Source organism: Condylura cristata, unplaced genomic scaffold (assembly GCF_000260355.1).
Source record: "Condylura cristata isolate star-nosed mole 26May11 unplaced genomic scaffold, ConCri1.0 scaffold00013, whole genome shotgun sequence".
Lineage (NCBI taxonomy): Eukaryota > Metazoa > Chordata > Mammalia > Eulipotyphla > Talpidae > Condylura > Condylura cristata.
This window is the reverse complement of record NW_004567114.1, coordinates 2,029,748-2,036,803: the sequence shown is the minus strand read 5'-3', so window position 1 is coordinate 2,036,803 and position 7,056 is coordinate 2,029,748. Positions and strand designations below refer to the sequence as shown.

The following is a 7,056-nucleotide window of genomic DNA, read 5'->3' as shown; positions in this document are numbered from 1 at the left end:
AGCTTCTCAGTGCTGCGCTTTAACCCACTGCGCCACCAGGCAGAGCCTGAGTCATGTAATTTTCGCAAGAATTAGTGAAGGTAGGCAAAGAAAATGTTAAGTGATAGCTACAATTTTCACGTGGGAAGTTGTCCTGAGGTTTCCTGAGTAAGCAAACAAACGAAGGCGGGAACTAACAGACGGGGTAGCGGGTGTGAGCGGGCTCAGGGCACGAGTACTTCATGCCTCCGGGTTTCGGGTCATTCCACGCCCTTGCGTCCAGGCTGCTCAGTGTGTTGCTGGTTATGGAGGAGTCAGCATCTTCGCTTTGGCGTGGTTTTGCTGGTAGGTTAATTCATTACTAAAAAAGAAATACTTCATTCTATAAATGCATAAAATATAAGAAAGGGCAAAACATTAACGTGAGGAGCATGGTCTGAGGACTAAGAGGATGGAGCGATTCAGGGACTTCGCCACAGTCCTCTGTCCTATCTCCTTCCTCTTACCCGCTGTCTTATATTCCACCGTGCATGTGCACGCCGTTGTTTAAACCTCCCTCCATGGCTATTAACTCTCTGAACCAGGATCACAAAGGGAGATGAAAGATGGTGCTGTGGAGTAAGAGATGCTTTTATGATTGTTCATGAAAACTTCTTCAGAAAAGTCAACCCACGCAAAGGAGAATCGTAACGAGCCAAGCAAGAAGACATTTCATGATCAAAAATTTTGACGAATCCAAATTAGCAACTTTAGAAAATGTTCTAGAATATCAGTTAAGGTTATGGCGTGTGTTCGCTACACTAGTCTGGTAGAACTCTGCCTTGGTGGGTGATCCCCATGACTTGTCTCCCCAGTATCGCAGCCACTCGCTGCCTGTGGCTATTGAGGACTTGAAATATGGTGCAAGGAAGTGAATTTAGAATTGTGCTTAGTTATTTCAGTTTCAGTTTCAGTAGACCTGTAGCTTGTGGCTGCTGTGTGAGCTGTGTTGGATGTTCGGTTCTTTGGAGCTTTGGGTAGTAAATAGGGAGAAATAGATGCACACATTTAATAAGGAGGGCTAGCTATGAGCCAGAGATGAGATTGCACCATGAAACAGAGATGACCAGTCATCCAATTCTGCACACTGAGATTCATTGGTGAAATATCTCTGGTTCATGATAAAACAGACAGAGGCTTCTTCACTTATTTTATCAACTTTGTTACTACCTTGACTCCATGCTCCATATTTCCTGAGAACATTTCTCTAATGTTAAAGACATAGGTGTATTGGTGGGAGAAGATTAAAGATATTGCCAAAGTTGTCGTCGTTAGGGTGAACAGTGGCTTCATAGCTATCCAGTATATTAATTATCATTATATCGTTTACTTCAGAAATAAACAGTGAATAATGGCGCCTGTGCACGGTGTAAAGCTGATACTGTGACACGGATCAGTATGAAGCAATTAATTCAAGTCACCACAATGGGGGTCTATAACCCAAGGACTTAGTGAGGGACATGTAGACAGACGTCCGGCAGTGTGGCTCCTGTCGGCACACTGTCCTCTCATCCGAGGTCCCCAGTTGGGAGTCTGGAGCGTGCTCTCGTCACGGTGGAGGCGTGCGGTCACGGAGGCCAGGCACGCCTGCTTGGGCACAGTCCACGTCACAGCCACTTTGCTCTACTGAGTGAGACACGTGGCCACGCTCACGTGGTGTAGGGAGGGTAGAGAAGGGAGAGAGAATGTTTGCTGGAAAATGAGGTAATCGACCATGTTGAAATGAGGTAACCCAGTGTTGACTTCATGGTGACATGGAGTAGACTCCTCTCCTCCAGATATGCCGGAGCCCATGCCAAGCCCAGAGCCTGAAAGTGCCCGCCACTTGGGCTGTGATCCTTCTTTCAAAGACGCACGAACTGCAGACAGGCCACCTCCCCATGTGGAAATTACACCGAGTTGGGATGGCTCCCAGCTGCAGGTAGAGGAGGCGGGAAGGACAGAGGGTCCACCCCACCGCAGCTCTAGAACCCTGCTGGGTAGGAGGCACGTGGGGTCAGACGGTGGGTCAGGGCAGGTGCTGGCAGAGGTCACTGTTGTTAGTCTTATGTCAGGACATCACCTCAGTGGTGCTTACTGAAGCAATGATGGGCAGCTGTGAACTGATGAAGTCAGCACAAAATGGGTTGTGGCCAGTGGGTCAGAGCCCCGGTTGTGGCCGGGCAGAGAACAGGCCAAGCAAAGCTTGTGTTTAATCCAGTATTTCACTGCAGGGATTCAGGTGGAAATTGAAATTAATACCTTCCACTCTGTTCACACCTGGTTTCTTTTCTACAGAATGAAGGCGTGGAGCCGACTGACCAGTCTACAGTGCAGCAGGGCCTTCTGCGGGTGGGGGCGCCTTACGTAAGTGACCCTCAGACTTCTGGCTCTCGGTGGGTGGTCTGCTCGTGGGTGTGACTGTCCAGAAGAGAAAGAGCCTCACACCCTCGTGACGGCGCCACGAGAGTAGGGCGAGAACCAGGGGTCCCGGTTAATCTGGCACAGCTTGATCCCTGCAGAGATATCAAGGCCGTTTTAGCTACGTCATTTCATTTTAGCATCGTACTATTCCGTTAACTTCATGCCCCTGCTGGCTTAAACACCCCCGTGAAGACCGTGTCTGTGGCTGTGGGCTCAGGCCACGACGACACACGGCTTTTACCAGTGTTCCCCTGCGGGACAAACTGGTGGGTTTGAGCCCTTCTGGTGTCTTTGAGAGACAGCAAGTTAGAAGAAAGGGGCTGAGAGCAGGTAAGAGCAGGCCAGCACCGGGGTCGCTGTGTGGAAAGCCTGTTGAGTTCTCAGTGCATGGTGACAGCGTCTTGATATTTTTGTGGAACATTCGCCTGGGGACCCTTGCATCCCTCACGTGGCTAGTCTGAATGAAGATGAGATTTATGTGGAAGCGCAGTGAATTTAGAAGACTCGGTGTAAGAAAAGGTCAACGATTTCATGAATCCTTTGTCTTGTTTACATGTTGCAGTGATAGTCTTTTAGATACACTTGGCTAAATAGCCTGGATCATTACAGTGGCTTTCACCTTTTCTTTTTAAAAAGGCTAACTTATTTACGCATCCAAGAATTGGGGTGCAGGCCAGAGGTGCAGGGGCAAGAGGATTCACCAGAGACAGAGTGGGGAGCAGAAGAGTCAGATGGACAAAGTCCACTGCTGAGGGGAGCAGCGGGGAGACAGCGGGGGTCGGCTGAGCCCTGTGGTCACTCCCTGGCTGGGGATCGAACTCAGGCCGCAGTGGCTGGGACGTCTTCATAGTGCTGAGACCCACCCCCGTGCCCCCAGGGAGGCCCCTTGTTTCTTTTTACCTTTTAAAAGTAAAGAGACTAACACACCCCAAAGCGTGCAGTGCCTTGGCGTGGGGCAGCCAGCCCTGTTAGGAGCAGTGGAAGTAACACGCAGGACCTTCTCCTCGCAGTTTTCTGGTGCACACATTATTGATTGCGTTAGTGTTATTTTACATTGATTGGGTCAGTCAGTGTAAACTGAAACATGAACGAGAGGAATACTGACAAACCCACATTCAGTATGAAAGTGTAGCAAGATTATTTAAATGATCTTCTATGAAGATCAAAATCTATAAAAGATACATGGTTAATCCCTTTCCGTGGGGTGTGTGGTAACCCCCGTTTCTCATGGGGAGTTGTTGACATGTTAGTGTTTACTTATTTTTTCTTTTTAGAGGAAATCACCTCGAGGGGCCTCCCTGGTGGCCCAGGGCTCAGTCTCAGGCCGTCACCTCTATGGACTGAGTCTGATCCCCACCAGGGATTGACCACGGGCGCAGAAGACCCCCCTGCCCCGTCTTCCCGCTGCTCCCCTTGACAGTGGGTTTCAGTGGATCCGCCTGTCTTGCTCCCCACTCTCTCTCTGGGGAGTCCTCTCACCCCCCCCACCTCAGGTCTACACCCCGGTTCCTCTAGGCAAAAGAAATAATTTAAAAATTAAGAAAATCGCCACATGAACCAAGCGTGCATGACTTAGAGTAAGTGGGAGAGGACCACGTGGCTCAGTGACCGAGGACGCCAGAGCGGGCAGAGGTTGATGCAACTCGGGGCCCTCGCGAGGGCGTCACTCAGCGCTGGGAACGAGGCCGTGTCCGGGCAGGTGACTTCGGGGTTTTAGTTCTCGCTTCTGAGGCCGGGGTGTCGGTTATTCGTCACCATGTCACCACCGCTGGCCTGTCATAGCGCTGGCTTCTGGAACTTCAATGTAAGTAGCCAGTGCATACATTATTAAACAGATATACAAATGAATGAAAAACAAAGGGCCAGGCATGCTCAGTGCTGTGGGCTGTACATCCAAGCAAGCATCGCTGCTGTACCACGAAGCCCTGCAGTTCTTTAAGAGAAGAGTGCTGACATCCATTTCTGAAAGAGGGGAGGTGTTTACATAGATAGCAGTGTTGAAGAGACTCAGTGAGCTTCAGCCAGATGACAAGAATCAGGAGTTTATTAATCTCATTTATTCTTTGATCCACTTCTTTGAAATCCACTCTCTGCTCGTAAAGGAATGACTATGTTATGTCATAGTCAGATCAAAAGGCGTAAATACTGGACAGTGATGAACTTGGGTTGAAAAGCAGAAGTTAGGGTGAGTTTAGCCTTCATTGCAGCACCCACATAAAGAATAGAAAGCCAGCTATAGGCTTTCTATAGTTATAGGTCATAGGTAGATTCATGCTATACGGTTTTAGCTGGGCTGCTAATGTATTTACTCTTCCAAACTTCTAGAAGATAGCTATAGGAATAAACTAATCATGACTAATCAAATTAAATAACAGACCAGCAGCAGATAGATACAGAAGGGCATCGTGAGTGAGCGCTTGTGAAATGCACACAAACAGAGCGTTCACTTTCCTCCCGGTGGTGGGAGGGAGGCCCATTCGGCAAAGATGAAGGCTGATGCTGCGGTTATGGTTGCCCAGGGCTTCCCTGCGTTTCCTCCCGCCGTTCATTTGTCTACCACTGAGAACGATGTGGATTTTGTCATCATTTTCTTTACTATTATTATTATTATTTAAAGATTTATTTATGCACACAGAACTGGGGTACAGGCCAGAGGTGCAGGGGCGGTGAGAGGCTTCACCAGAGACAGAGTGGGGAGCAGGACAGGCAGCTCAGGAAGTCCACTGCTGAGGGGGGCAGGCGAGGTCTGCTGCGCCATGTGGGTCACCATGTGGGTCACCTCCCTGGCCAGGGATCGAACTCATGCTGAAGCCGCTACGGCTGGCTTCATGGTGCTGCACTTTCACCAGCTGCGCCACCGGGGAGGGCCCTCCTGTTACTGTTTTTAAGTGGTGGGTGCCATTGTTTTGCGCCCTCCTTAGCACTTTTGACAATATCAGCCTCCTCCCTCACCCCCAGGCACCCAGCCCTCCACCACACAGTCTGTTTTGCTCTCCCCTTCCCCATTTTTAACGTGTTAAGGAGAAAAAGCACAAGGAAAATGAAAGCAATAAAACAAACAGACATTCCTGGGTCTTCATTCAAAAAGTTTAGAAACTGGCCCTCCCTGGTGGTGCAACGGGTTAGGACACAGCCCTGCAAGCTGGCCGCAGCCGCTTCAGTGCGAGTTCGATCCCCACCCAGGGAGGTGACCCACATGACGACTCGCAGGGCACAGCAGACCCCTCCTGTCTCCCCGCTGCTCCCCTCAGCAGTGCACTTCACTTTCTGCCTGTTCTGCTCCCCACTCTGTCTCTGGTGAGTCCTCTCACTGCCCCTGCACCTCTGGCCTGTACCCCAGCTCTGTATGCATAAATAAGTAAATCTTTAAAAAAAAAAAGAAGAATTTGCTTTTTTTTTTAAAAATTTTTTTTAGAAACTACAGAAAGCCTAGAGAAAGAGCTGATGTGCCTGAGGGGCTTGGCTTCTGCACAGGGAATGCCGCCTGACAGATGCGCAGAGGTGAGGTCGATTGTGGGGAGAGCTGGAGGCTTAGTGCTGGCAGAAAGCAGCCCCGCAGCAGAGGCCAGTGCTACTGTGAGACCCTGTCTTGGTCTGGTGTGACTCGTGCTCTGGGCTACGTAGTTATTCGTCGGTCAGTGGGTGACCAGTAAGCAATGCCTGGACTGGTAGTGAGTGGCTGCACCAACCCTGCGATCGGAGGCCGGTCAGTAAAGACAAACCCCAGCTGTAGTGAGGCATGAGCTGCGGTTGGGGCTGCAGCTTCTTTCTCGTTGCTCTGGTAGTCTTGGGCAGGCTCGGGCTAACTTTCGTTCGTGAATCAGCACAGGAGTAAGGAGAGAAAACCAGTAAACGAGAACATAGGTGTGCGTGAGCAAGGAGGGCAGGCAGCATCGCCGGGAGGCGCAGGAGAGGCCTCACCGGCAGGGGCCAGAGCTGAGGTCGGCAGGTGAGGCGCGCGCCGCGCCGCTCAGGTGTCTTGCGCGCGGACGCGGGCGCAGCGGCACGTGCGGGCTTCGATTGCTGACGTCAGGAAGATACGGGCAAACGTCTGCCGGGAATGTCCAGAGCCCAGGGCCGGCGCGGCCGCGCTGAGCACACGTGACGCAGCCGGTCATTCTCGCTGCCGTCTGGGAAACTCGCTGGCGGGTGTCTGAGGGAATCGAGTCCGCACAGATGCGGCCTTAGGGCTGGTCCAGGGTAGTAGGGCGCGGTGCTGATGGGGCCCCGAGGGGCGGCAGGAAGGGACTGTTTTCACGAGGGCTCCCGGGGGCCAGTGGGGGTGGCGCGTTCTGAAGGCGCTCAGGGCTGACCTCCCGCTGACGTCCTTCGACAGCACGTAGTTTCCTGTAAGAGTGTTGGAGGTCACTTTACATTTGCTTTGGAAAAATGAAAATATAAGCTAATTATTTCTTGAATAAATAAACACGAAAAAACTCATAAGGAAGTGTGAGATGCCCACTGTTGGTGAGAATGTCAAGACCCCAAGGGTCACCTGGGAGCAGGGATCGAACCCGCTCGGAGCGGCTGCAGCCAGCCTGCAGCTCTGCGCTCCAACCCGTTGCGCCACCAGCGAGGGCCTCGCAGTAGTTTCCAAGGAACGGACTGGCCCCACGCATTTGTTTAATTCTCAGT

The 7,056-nt window shown here is 51.2% G+C and overlaps 1 protein-coding gene across 1 annotated transcript in view; it reads left to right on the top strand.

Moving 5' to 3' along the window:
- The window catches only part of LOC105853573, an 86,265-nt gene that overhangs the window by 20,520 nt on the left and 58,689 nt on the right, over positions 1 to 7,056 (top strand). Inside the window, exon 8 of the mRNA XM_012724377.1 lies at positions 2,296 to 2,364. The gene's annotated coding sequence lies outside the window, so the exon portion shown is untranslated. The remainder of the gene's footprint in view (positions 1 to 2,295; positions 2,365 to 7,056) is intronic.